This window comes from Pagrus major, chromosome 3 (genome assembly GCF_040436345.1).
Source record: "Pagrus major chromosome 3, Pma_NU_1.0".
NCBI classification, from domain to species: Eukaryota; Metazoa; Chordata; class Actinopteri; order Spariformes; family Sparidae; genus Pagrus; species Pagrus major.
In genome coordinates this window covers 15788375-15802431 of record NC_133217.1, presented here as the reverse complement: position 1 = coordinate 15802431, position 14057 = coordinate 15788375, and positions in this window count along the sequence as shown.

The following is a 14057-nucleotide window of genomic DNA, read 5'->3' as shown; positions in this document are numbered from 1 at the left end:
TTTTACAACACCATGTAATCAGCTCACTTATGGCCAATATAAAGGTGATTAATACATGTAGATTGCGACAAAGTATTACATATAGCCCCTTTAAAATATGATTAAATATCCATTAGCCAGCCAAGGATACAATACCCACATGCCTGAAAAACGTATTGGTTGCTATAATCATCTCTGCTCTCCATACTGACTGTGAAACGATAACTTCATCAAGCAGCTACACTGTGAAAGATGGGGGTCGAAATCCAAGCTGTGCGTTTTGACCCCCATTCTGATAGGGGTCAAAGCTGATGTGAGGCTTCATCAGCGCTAGTTAGCATAATTCAGTGAGGGGGCATCTTCATCCTGGCTGTCGCATGTAGGTTTGTTGTTGGTGTTTTGTCCTGTGTGACTGTCGGGATGTATCCCTCCTCTGCAAAGTTAGCAAGACAAAAAATCCAGCCTGTTCTCCCTTCAGAAGTTGCTTCATCCAGCAAGGTTTAAATACACAATACACATACAGAACCACTTTGAATACAAATAAATAATTCAGTATGGATGGTTGAAATGAAACGTTGAAGATATAATTCCTCATTCAACCCATGAAAAGAAATCACACTCAGGTTAATTATCTAGTTGGCAGTCATGATTAATGATGAAACAGGGATTGTGATCTAGAGGACGAGATAAATTCAGTCGTAATTATCACATCCTTTCATCCTTTTTCCTTATGATGCTGCCCAAGGAAAGAGCCCCAAGCTTTAAAGGTGCAAAATGCAATATGTATGTAATAATAATTTTAGTTAAAAATACTCTAAAGTGAAGGTTCAAGGCTCATTAATATCATATTTTAGAACACAGGGGTTGCAAAACGAACCTGAGTTTGAGTCCCATTATGCTACATCACAGCAAAAGACAAAAACAGGACAACCTATGAATAGAAAGGAGTGTTAATGATGAATCGAGGAGTCTCAGCCTGAGGAATGAAGCTGCTCTGTAGTCTGGTGGTACAGCAGTGGATACTTCTGTATCTTTTGTCAGATGGCAGCAGGGTGAAAAGACTGGCTGGGGTGGGTGTTGTCTTTTAGTATCCTTTGGATGGACATCTAACTTCATTAAAATTAACTAAAATGATCATCAAAATGTCAAATGTGTTTTGACGTCTATGTATTGTCTTGCAGGGATATCTACTGACATTAGCATGCTAACCAGCTAGCCTTGCACTGTCCTGTATCGTAACTTTATAGCTCAAGAGGCGACAGTCCGGTATTATAGCCCAATGAGTTCTTCTTATTCTTATTTTCTGTATTAAACAGAAAACCTGAACTGTACACATTCTGAACTCAAGTTTATTTTGTACTGAACCAAGATGAATTTAATTGCCTTGTTAACTCATCGTAAAACATACTTGAAACTTGACGAACTAAAAGTCACCAAAACCGGCTTGGTTCCTGAATTTCAACCAAACCAGAGACGATTGTTGGAACAGTTCACCTATGAACTGTGTGGTGTGGTCGAAATAAATCCATAGTTCAACGAGTTACATTTGAAAATACTCTGGCTTCTTTCCACCCTGGTGATAACCGAGCACCCCCCTCTCCCCCAGAGTCCTGGTAGGAGCCCCTAAAAATCAGTATCAGCTCCGCGTTTGGGGCCTCAGTGTGGGTATCAGTCTTCAGAAACCCAGTCCGGTGGAACCCTGGCAGATGGTACCATAGCGGGGGAAGGGCATTAGGGTAGAGCTGAAAATGACCAAGAGCAGAAGAAGGGGTGATGGGGTGTAACCGATGGGGCAGCTACCAGTTAAAAAACGGGGTGAGGAACTCAAGAGACCATCTCTCTCAGACTCTGCTCACAGACCCAGATGCAGTCTCCAGCATGATTAACAACCTGCCAACATACTTCCTGTAGAAATTGCAACTAAAAGTTAACTACATTGTGTTGCCAACACTTTTGGATGTGCTACTCTTTTCAAATAATACATTACTGGAGGGGGGTCACAGCATGATTCTCAGCAGCCACAAAATGATTTATTGAATGTCGAAAACTATATTCCCAATGTGCAAAATGGTTCTGTTTTTAATCACGGTAATAACAGAGTTTTAGCTGTCAAGTAATGAGTATTTGGTGCCTCCAGGCTCCCTCCTATAATTAAAAAAAGTAAAACTGTCTGTCAAGGGAAAATAGAACTTGACATTTGGTATCAAAGTTTAGCGTTTTGTATCTAAACACCTGCTACGGTGCACATTTGGAAGTAGGCGTTGATTTATTCTGGGGGATTGAGCCAGCTACTGTTACAAAGCAGTGGTTCAGTTTCGGGAGACATCTGAGACGTGCTGCATGCTGTGCCTACACACACACACATGCTTCCAACACAAACCGACTGAATGAGCGTTGCACTCCAGCATTTCTAATCTGTCTCTCCACGGCAAACGATTACATAAACCCTTCTTCTTGGGACATTTTTTGCTTGACAAAAACCAATCAGACATTTTGAATTAAAGTATTGAACACTACTTGACAGTGTCTTCTGTCCGTTTCCTGTATGATTAAATGGTCAACCCTCCCGATCAATATCTCATGATGCCTCCCATTAAGGTTTTATTTTGGGGCGCGGTGTGATTGCAGCATCAGGGGGCCCGAGAGCAATGACAGAATGGTCACGGGGGGTACAGGGCTTGGTCGGAGGAGGGGGGGTTGAGGTACCCCCATCTGCACCATCTGTGACAAATCCCATGACCCCATTCACCGTCCACCGTCCAATGAGAAAGCCCCCTGATCCAGAGTCAGCGGGCTGTGTCCCTCTTCATAACATGTCATAATGATAAGTCACCAGGAAATGATCGGGATGCTCATTTCAAGTAAAATGAAATGGTGTAATTTTGTTGACTCTCAGGAGGATTGCTTCACAAAAGCGTCGCAATCAAAGTGAAATTTTGTAATTAAATTTTAACTGTCCTAATATTTCACTATAATTATGTTTATGCTCCCTTTCTCATTATGAACGCTTTACTTTATTCCTTCTCTAGCTACCCTCAACACCACCATCCTTCAAATCCCCTGCATCTCCCAAATCCCTGCTTCTCCTATATGGGTACGCTCAGGCTAATACGAATTGCAGGCGCATACCGAACACAGCATGTTTTGGACTGAGATGTATAGGGTTGAATCATATAAGACTGGGGATTTTCTCAATCCCTGTAATTTTTTTTTTTTTTTTGTGCAGATCGTATATAACTGTAATGTAGGCTAACACTTAGGAAACATGGTGGATAATTCTACCATGCAGATAGATGTAGATTGAGCCGAGCCCCTGGGGGTTAGAGGATGTACGGAAACAAGGTTCTCATCAGCGGTAATGTGGTGACCGGGCCAGGATTAGAATAAAAGGTTTGATTGCATCATACGGTCAAAACCAATTGACTCCAAATCTGCCGCTGCATATATTTTGTGTGCGTCTGCATATGTTTGGTCCTTAGTGATTCAGGAGCGTATGTTAAAGAGATCCATCAATGACATTTTTATTGACCCCTTTCTTTCCTGCGCATGGGCACTCACACACTCAGAGTCAATATCACTCTGCGTATGACTCAGGGAAATCGTGTGGGAGTGATTTATTTAGGTGTGACAGATGTGTCTACAATGTACCGATCTGTGCTGTGTGATAAGATTAGTCACATTGGACACCTCTCCTAATTCTGCATGTGTGTGATTTGATTGGAGGGCAAAGGAGTGTGTATGTGTGTTTACGGGCAGCGAGATAATCCCAGTGAGCAGCTGTCCTTCGGCCTATAGAGCATCTGGTCAGGTTGGCAGTGTGCTTATATAACACTGACCTCAAATTACTGACAGTCAATAATGATGATTAGGTCGGCTGTAATGATGGTTATTGGATGGAGGGAGTGCTTTCTGGCCCATTGTGATGGCCATTGTATCATTTCGCAATTCCAGACGTTTGATCAACACTGTGTCATTGCCACAATGACCAATTATAAATGTCCTGTCACAGAAACCTCAGTCATCCACTCAATCAATGCTGTTTCCAGGTCTGACATTTTTAGATTACATTTAGGTTTTTAGTCAGCTGTAACAAGGGTCTGGGATTTTCCCAGTGCAACTATCTCAGAAAATACCATGGTATCAGTGTATTACACAAACTTTCTAATCATTATTATGTACTATCAATTTGTATTTTAAGGTAAATGTATTGTCATTTTTTAAGCAAAGGTTTAAAAAACTAAATAGTGATTGACAACAAACATGTTGGCGCCTCTGTGGCAAACTGGAGGCCAACCACACCATAAATATGTCTTCTCGAGCTGCACTAAACTTGTGCCTTTCTGGGATAATGTAAATACAATCATTAAAGATATTATGGGATATGCTATGCCAAACAATTGTGCTGTGATGTACCGAGGAAACACTGAGCTGGCTGTGACAAAAATAGATAGGTATCAAGCAAATATTCCAGAAAGGCCAATAAAAGGCATTGGCATAAAGTTGAGCCTCTGGGGAAAGAAGAGTGGTTTGAAATTGTCTTGGAAAACTGTTCAGTGGAAAAACTGACGTACCAAGTAAGAATAAAAGTTGGACTGTTTACATTATACATGACGCCAATAAGTTACTGAACTATTAAGATATGGAACAACTGAGAATGAGAATATACTATCAATACATGTCTGAACCTCCCCTGTTCACTATTTTTGTTACGTATGTTACGTATGAGTATAAAAAAAGACTTCATACATCATGATCAGCTAATCAAGATAATTGTCAATTTTCCTACTATGGTATACCTTAAAACTGGTATATAGCTGCAACCCTAGCTGTAATAAATGAATGCTAATTCTGTGAGTTAACAAAAATATAAAAGTGTTGGCCTTTATTTTGTAAACTTTATTTACAAGCTGGTGGTATCAGAGAAAGAAGCACCAATGTGTGGATTATTTTTTGAAAGACTGAATCTGTTTAAAAAGTACAACAGAGTAATTTGTACATAGACAAACAATCCAGCCTTAACTGACCGAGCATGCCATTTTCCCTGTATGAGACAGAGCTAGCAGCTAGCTATACAGCTGACTGACAGCTAATGCTCACACATAGTAAACAACTGTCAGAGATCTAATGACCTTCATGGTCTGAATCAGACCCTCAGGAGTATTCAGAACTACTTGTCTTGTCCCGTTAAACTATAACGATAGCTAACGTCAGCTCACGTTAGAGGCCCTGACACACCAGGCCGACGGTCAATGTCAGGGCCGTCTGTGGCCTTAATAGTTGCTCTGTGTCCCACACTGTCCATCCTTTTTGGCGTCTTTTTGGCCAATTGAGCATATTGAATAGGTGGTGGAACCAGTCAGTGAAAGAAATTACTGAGATTGGCTGTTCAGCAACTTTTTATCAGACATATTCTTGAATAGAAGTGGGATATAAGTGAGAATGTTGTCAAAAAAATGCTGCTTTATCATAAAAACTAGTTGTATCCACAGTGTTGAGTCCTCGGGATGCCATTTTTTGAATAACAAATGCAGACAACCTCTACCTGGTGGTATGGAGGTGTATTCCTCTCATGCGGTCGGACATCGGCTGTACTCTTTGTGGTGTGTTTAAGTGCATGACAAAGGCCAAATGAGGCATAACAGTGAAGCTTCGTCGCCACTAGTTCATTGATGTTGATTTGGTGTGTCCGGGACTGTCAGATATCTGCTTTAGTTGTTAGACTTACTGGCAGTTTGTTTTAATCACAATTGGTGGAAAAATATAAAGCTGACATCACAAAATATCACAGTACTAGATTACTTTTGAGATTAGACAATTCTTCAGTAGCTCACCTGTCAGATATCTTTAGCCTGTACCTGTCAGACTGCAAGCAATTTCACATAATTTTCATAAAACAACACAAAGCTGTCGTCAAGCAGTATCTCCACACTTGATCTTTCTTCTTTTTAGATTAAGTAAACTTTAAGATCACATGAATGTAGCTCATGTCATTAAATGTGAGCTACAGTAAATTAATCTGGTTTTAATTGCAGTTAAAGTTCCAATTAAAATGCTAAACGGCGTAATTGGTGAGACAAAGTGGAATAACTACTTTTACTAACTCTATTTTTCATTCAAATGGTTTTGTAATTTCCTAAACGTTCTAATTTCAGTCATGTAATTAGAAATGACATAACATAAAAACGTCTAATTTGTCTGATATCAATTCTCCTCTCTGTAGCACTCGGTGGGTGTACAGTTGCCACCATTGTTTTTATTTCCTTCTGTGGAGAGAGCAATTTACCCTCCAGAAAAGTACTAATGGGCTCATTTGACCCCAGCGAAGACAATCTTTGATCACACATTGAATTTGTTATGTCTTTGTGTTTGTGTGTGTGTGTTGGAAGTTAGAGAGAATGTACGCATTTAAAACAGCACAGGGACCGTGTGTACCATTATCTCGCATTGGGAACCTAGTGTCTTTGAAGTGTTGTGCTTCATGTGTGTGTGTATGTGTGTGCGCTCACAAACATCTGTGCTAGCTGTACCCTAAAGTAGTATATGTTCTCTACAAGGTAATTGGATTACTGAATTCCTCAAACGCATCGGCTGAGACCCCCCGAGTACTATTTTATGCCTCCTCAGCAACCTCGCTGCTCCCTGCTTCATCCTTTGCTCTCATTTCAACTTTCCCCAAGACATTTTACAATAGAGACCCTGTCGATTTGCAAGAAATATCCAGAAGCGCTGACAAGTACTTGCAGCAGCACTAAGGAGTCTAATTCTAGTTCTCTGACCCATTTCTGTAGAAAAAAGCTGAGAATCTCCTCCCTTCCTCTCCTGCCTCCTCTACCAACTTCAGCCTGATTGCATCAGAATAGACTGACTTACTGTGTATAGAGAGCACAGAAATGTGTGTGTTTCATTTTATAGTGTCTTGTAGCGTGCGTGTCAAGGTCAACCCTTGTTTCGTACAACCTCTTCACATTCCTACTTCCATCTAATTGATCTCGAAGAAAAAAGGGACGAGAAATGTACTATATGCGCAAATTTGCCTGGAATTGAGATTTGTGTGTGTGTGTGTGTGTGAGTCTGTGTGCACTTCACACTCAGTCTGGGGGCAAGGTAATACCCATGGATAAATCCAGCTGAAATAGGAGGGGAATGATTTAATAAGGAGGGTGTAATAGAGGGGAGGGAGAGAGGGATGGATAGGATGGATGAATGTTTTGATCAGAGCAATAAAGAAAGACCCCTCTCTCTGCCTCTTTTCTTTGCCCCAGGCTCTATATATGTATGTATGTATGTGTGTGTGTGTGTGTGTGTTGCCCGGGCACCTCTGCTCTAACAATGCACTGGGATGAGAATGAAGGGAGACAGCCAGGGGAATAGTGTAGAAAACAGAGAGACAGCTCCGGTGGACTCCATTCAATCAGTGTAGCGCCGGACCCAGCTCATCTGCTCCCCAACAATGGAGAGGTCAGTATGAATTAGAGGCACCGAGAGATTTGGGAGATGGAAGTAGGCGAGACACACTCACACCCAACTAGACAATACAGACACGCACATGCATACACATAGTCACTTGCTTATTTTCTCCGTCCTTCCATCTAGCTCCCCTTTTTTCGCTCTTTCTCTTTCCATCTCTATCGGCCTGTCTTGCCTCTAAACAGGTCCACCAACAGGCTAAGCATTGTGCAACGCCCCAGAGACTGAGTGTGACATTTAGTGCGCTTGGTTCCATTTCCCCTGTCATTATCGGCTGTCTTTTCTACTGTGGTTCTACGACAATAGCCGCTGTCTCACTCCAAACAGGGCCTACTGCTGTTGATGCCTATTGAGAGTAGGCAGGGTTCTGTGGGGCCACAAATGGCCCCGGTTTTCCCAATGAGATGTATCGACCGGGCATCTGATTCAGAGCAGAGCAGTGTTTGAAGGATGTTTGTGGCCACATAGGGTATTGATTAGATTACATTTTGTATTCCAAAGTATGCTAGGGCACATCTTAAAGCACTCAACATTGGATTAAGAGACAGAAATGTCCTTATTCCCAGCTTCTGAAAATCATATATTTTTTTATCATATTTACTCCTTGGAATTGGCCAGCTACCGTACCTTGACAAATTCCTGCCTGAATGTACAGTGACTCAATGAGTTTGCACTGAGTCACTGTAGCTGGTTGTAGCCTGGATGTGACGCATTATTATGGATCCCACTGGTTTTCTTGCAAGACCCGCCCTACTAGGCCTCTGATTGGTTTCCTTTGTTTGCATTCTCTATGTTTGTCTTAAACTGAAAACTCATTATGTACAGCTGGTTATGTCTGTTATCAAGCAGTTCTGATACGACACTTTATTAGCTGTATGTTCCCCAGGAAACACATCAACCTCTTAAGTCTCCTTCCCTGTCTTCTGCTACTACCGTTGGGGGTCACTCTTCCCCTGGAGCAGCTCCTCAATACCAAAGTGTCTCTGGGTTAGGCAGAGCGAGCAGGCTGGTTGTCCGCAGAGTGGGCTGCCGCCAAGCTGCCCTGCCGCTAGCCCAGAGATACTGCAGCTATGACAACCAAAGATGTTGGTGTGTTTACTGGGGAAACAACTCACAAGCCACTGTATCAGCTCCACCACTAGCTGTTTGTTTTACAAAAAAATAAAAATAACACAGGAAAACCACTGACACAAACCATTAATAAATAGCACACTAGCTAGCTCATTCTTATCTCATTTGTGGTGTAATTAAAACTAAAAAAAACTAAGTAAAGTCTTTGTGGGCCACTGACCTCTCTCTCACCCTGTGGTTGTGTAGCGGACTACAGGGCAGCCAAGGATGTGTTGACACAGGATGACAGCCAAGAACAGGCACTCAGCTGTGGGCACAGCTTCCACCAATCTCCCTCTTTCTTGTTTTCTAGTGGACTATCAGATTTATTCTGTTTTTTCGACAGGAAGAAGTTGAACACTTTTCTTGCTTGTCAAGGCTTTTGTAATAAAACAATGACAGACACAAGCCAATCAGAGGCAGAGTAGGGTAGGTCTTGCATGAAAACCAGTGTTATCCATAATAACAGAGACATGACGCCCTGACTTCAGCTCTCTATTAGCTCTTTGGTATCAATTAGCACCCCATTGTATAGCAAGTTAACCGGTTCAAGTGTCAGCTCAGTTAGACTAAACAAGAAGATTTTGTCTGAGTTATCACACTAACGAGCTAATTTGCTTTGTGTGATGCTCAAAAAGCTAACAAACTGCAAAGAACCATGAATTCTAACATCTTTCTATAGCAGACTAACAGATGTACATAGTTTTGAGGCTCCTCTTCACACTGAGTTACTTCTAAATCATATCCTTCAACTAAATTATCAGAAAGTGAGGGCCTCTGTGAAAACCATGTGCACCCCTTGGGGGATTTGGGTTGAATTCTTTGGTTTAACATATTTGCTAGCTCTGTTAATTGTGTATCACTGCAAGTAATAAATTCAACCCTTCTTTGTCTTTCACTATTAGATATCATCAGTTCACGATATTTGATTTGAGTTATCTTATTATGAGATATTATTTTTGACATTTCAGATCAGAGTTTACTGCATCATGTTTCCTCTACATCTTTCCTCTCCCACACACATGCACCGTTTCACGTGAAGTGATAACGAGAATGCAAAACAGCCGTGGCACTGTGTCAAAGAGTCAAAGATGATGATTATCAAAATTGTAGATTTAGAATCTGATCATTAAAAACTGACTTGATTGAACCAGTATCTTACAAACCACTTGACTCCTAACATATGATGGCCTCGGACCAATGGGCAGCCGTTGTTGGATGCTGAAATATGCATGTTTGATTCACATTTTCTAAAGAGCTCTTATATCCCTTGTATCTGTGTCAGAACATGTACAGCTGGTGGGATTTTCAGAACTGTTGTATGGCCGAATTTTTCTTTCACAGTTCCACAAGCCTGTAGGGGGTCTTAACACTGATATAAGGTTATGCAGCAGGGGGTCTCTGCTTTAGCCTTGGCACTAATACAAGGCCGTAGGAGAAAAAATAAAGATATAACCCCACCCCAGACTTACTTTGTGCTCCATAATTTATTTTTGTTCCTGAAAAAACTAGCACATGCTGATACACTGTAGCTATTGCGGTCCGATGGCCTCATTTCTTACCATACAAGCTTATACATGTGCCCTGAGAGTGTACGAACACAGTGTTATTCAGTACTGAGCCTTTCTGGTTTTACCTGATTTATAGGCTTTTATATTTCTAATTGGGGTCAGGGCACTAGCAGTAAAAGAGGACGGCTGAAAGAGAAAGCACGGATGGAGGTCAGTTTGTTCTCTGCCTTGTTTACCATCTCTCACTGTCTCCAGCCAGCGCTGCTAAATGTACACACAGACAGCCACTAGTGTGTGTTTATGTGCGCGCAGTTGCATGCGCGAGGGCCCGTTAAGCCGTTAAACACATTGTATATATTTATCCTAGGGGATGAATCCGGGGCATCCAACTGATGAGTCTTGGATTTAGCCTGATCAGTCTGGCTTTGGGGCGCGAGGGAGGGAGCGATGGAGGGAGGCTGGGGATGAGTCACTGTTATTCAGCCGGTGGCTAGTGGTTAAATGGATATATAAGCATGCAGCCTAACCCTGTTGACACGATGTGGGTTTAATCTGCAAAAGTCAACCGGTGCACGCGTGAGAACTGGAGAGAGAGAGTTAATCAAGTAAAATGCAGCCTCATCAGCACGTACGGAAAAACACAATCTGGTATGATGAAAAACAAGAGTCCCCCCACAAATAAACCTTCCTGCTGCCACAGTTATGGATATTACAGAAGGTAAATGAAGCTTTGCGAGCGCTAAGAATGGTGCATTTTCTGAGACGCATAGGTTATTTGTTAGCCGTAATGAGCTCGAGGAGAGGTGAAGGAAGTCGGCTAACTTGATTCTGTCTAATTCAATCTGCCCTTCTTTAACATTAAAGGATCCTGTGTGTTGTAACAACACCACAGCCTTATACAAACTCCCTGACCCTCACAACCCCCTGCCGCTCTGTCAGCCCTCATTTTTCTTTTCTGCTGTTTATTCCTCCTTTCTTCTCTTTGCCTCCAGTATGATTCATACTGCCTGTTATACAAAGTTAAATGTATTAGTGCCAAAAGGATTACTGGGTTATCAGTGAATTAAGTGGTTGAGAAAAAGTGTGGTTGATCAATTAGTTTCTAAAGCAAAAATGACAAATATAAGCTAGATCCAGTTTTTTAAATGTGACAATTTGTTGATTTTCTCAGTTTTATATTATTGTAAAGGTATTCTCTTTGGGTTTATGACAAACCGAGTGATTTGACGACACTGGGATCTTAGGCTAATTGGAAATGGGAATTTGGGAGAACTGGGACATATTATGACACTATAACAAACATACAGGTGCATATTTGTTTAGAATTCTGAAATGTCACATCAGAATCATGTGCTGGTAAAAGCTGGGTATCATTTCTCAATACTTTTTTGATACTCACCAAAATGTGACGTTTTTTAGTATTTTAAGTATTTTAGTCGAATGCTAAACAGATTCCCCTGACGATTTGACTTACCAGAGACACTACTTCATGACACCTCGTGGTTTAAACTTCTCTAAACTTAATTTACACAAATTGTATTAAAAAGTGATTACAACTTGTTCATGTCCAGGTGTGCCATCAATCCAACCGGCAAAAGGCTGAACTACCAGAGAGCAGAGCAGTTCTGGAGTAACAACAATGCCTCACGTAATTCTATTCATTGTTTCATCTCAGTTCATGTCAAATTCTGTGAAACTGACAATGCAGTGAATAAATACATGATTCCTGCACTTTCCCTTTTGTAGTATTTTGTATAGCTCAGTTAGATAAATAGATGTATTTGTCTAACTGTCGATTATTGCTGAATTGTAATTTCAGCCTATTCATCTACTTTCTTAAAAGACAAAACAAGGGGCCAGACTTTTACATTCCCTATGTCTGACCAGTAAAGCAACATTATGCAACTTATTTACTTTAAAATCATTTTGAGGTTCCACTGACTTGTCCCACTCTTTGCCCTAATTGCTCAACTGTAACTTGGGCGGACTGATAGGATCTCTTGGGAGAAGTGCGTGACACTCAGTGGCACTGAGTCACACATCCCCAGCTATGTCGGTGAAACCGGATCATGTGTTTTGGAGAAAACATTTTCTGGTTTTTCCCTCTGATGTCTTCTGGCTGCTCTGCTTCAGCTCTCTGGGAGTCCCCTGATGGACAGATAGCTTTACCTCTTGCTAAAGTCATCGCTAACTGCTGCTAACTGTAGCTCTTGTACAGAAAGCTGGGATTTGTATTCAAGACAGTGCTGCTGAGGCTGTGGGGTTTGCGCTCTTCTTCTCTGTTGTTTATTAGTTTTCACTTTTGAAGAAGAAACCTATTATGAAAAGCACAGGAAAAATACAAATACAGGGAATGGAGTAGTTTGTCAGTTTAACTCTTGTTAATATCTGCTTAAACAAACGGTTAAAACTTTTTAATGAAATAAGAGTATTTTGATGCTTAGCAACAGCCATAGCAAATTAATGGGCCAATTAGCCTCCTTACAAAGTGTTCAAAGGGCTGGAGCGAGGTTGTTAAATGACTGTATTCAGCACAAGGGCCTCCATTTGTATAGGTCTGGTCTAAAGGTCTGGAACAGGGAAGTAAGTGGCTCTTGCATTGAGATCGTTCTGAATGTTGTTAATGCTCAATCAAACTGCATTATGTTGTAGCATAAAAACACTGCATAGCTTATATATCTGCTTTTGTCCTCATATATATCTCCTGTCTGTGTTGTGTTTTCTGTCGTCCCTGGATCAGATTGTGCTTCGCCTCTCCTCCTCACCTCTCCTCTCTTTTCTCTCACTCACTCCCCTTTGAGCTGTCCAACGCTGTTTGTTTGTGTTTGCCTCTCCAGGAAGTTCGAAACAAAATGCTGGCATGCCTCTCTTTCCTCCTCCACCTCCACCTCGCTCGTCCCAGCTGTTTCCTCTATCCTCCCTCTCTCTGCCTCAGCAGGGCTCCTCCACCTCCCTCCGCCCCAATCCATCAATCCTAATCCCTAACCTGCGTTCACCAGCGGGGGTCTGGGTCGGTACAGGGCACGAACAACTCTCCGCCCTGCCAGAACATCCATCCCACGATGCCCCCCATTTCCCTCCCAGCATGCTCCGCGCTCCACCAGCCGAGCACCCTGGCGCTGTTGTCTGCCGGCTTCTGATTGGCCGGCAGCTGCTGCACCAGAAAGGGGGGAAAAAACAGCCATTTCCCTTCCACAAACAGCCTGGAATTTAACTACCAACCCACCGGCAGTTGAGCCGCGCTTAAAGCAAGAGTGTGTTTGCTCTTTTGAAGTTTTTATAGCTGCCAAGTCACTGGGGGTTATGTGAGCAGCTGTGAAGCGCATGCAAAACTGTTTACATCTGTCACCGTGCGTGTAGGCATGAGTGTGAGTGTGTGTGTGTGTGAATTCCAGGATGTCGGTGCGGCACTGCCACCGACCTCAGAGCCAGGAAACCTAAACCCTTCCCACTTGGTACTTTGTCACTGCAGAGTCAGACAGAACAAGACCAGACTCACTGTGACTGTGTGAGAGAGAGAGAGTGGTGAGAAATGTGAGAAATTGCTAATCATTCTCATAAATGCACATCAGGAGGGCATTACAGAAACTCTGGGCTGTTGACAAAGTGTTGTGTTGTAATCATATTATTCTCGCTGCTAATTCAGATGATAATCAAACCTGGTTGCATTAATAAACAAGTTTAGTCCATCATTAGCAGACTCTGCAGGTAGCGTGAGGCGAGAAAGGCCCGGGTGACTGCACAATGAGAATAAGAGGCTGGCATTAATGTATTCAGGGATGTAATTATGTAAACAGAGCTATTGCCTGGACATGAGCGGGAGAGATTACGGGAGAACAGGCCTGAGGATGATTCACACTGCAGAGACTAGCAGACTGCTCTGTCTGCTACCTTAGGTGACCTGCTGGGAACACACACACACACTTTGCCACACGAAAATGTGCATTCGCTGATTACGCAGGAATGTGCAGGACCATAAACCAAACAATG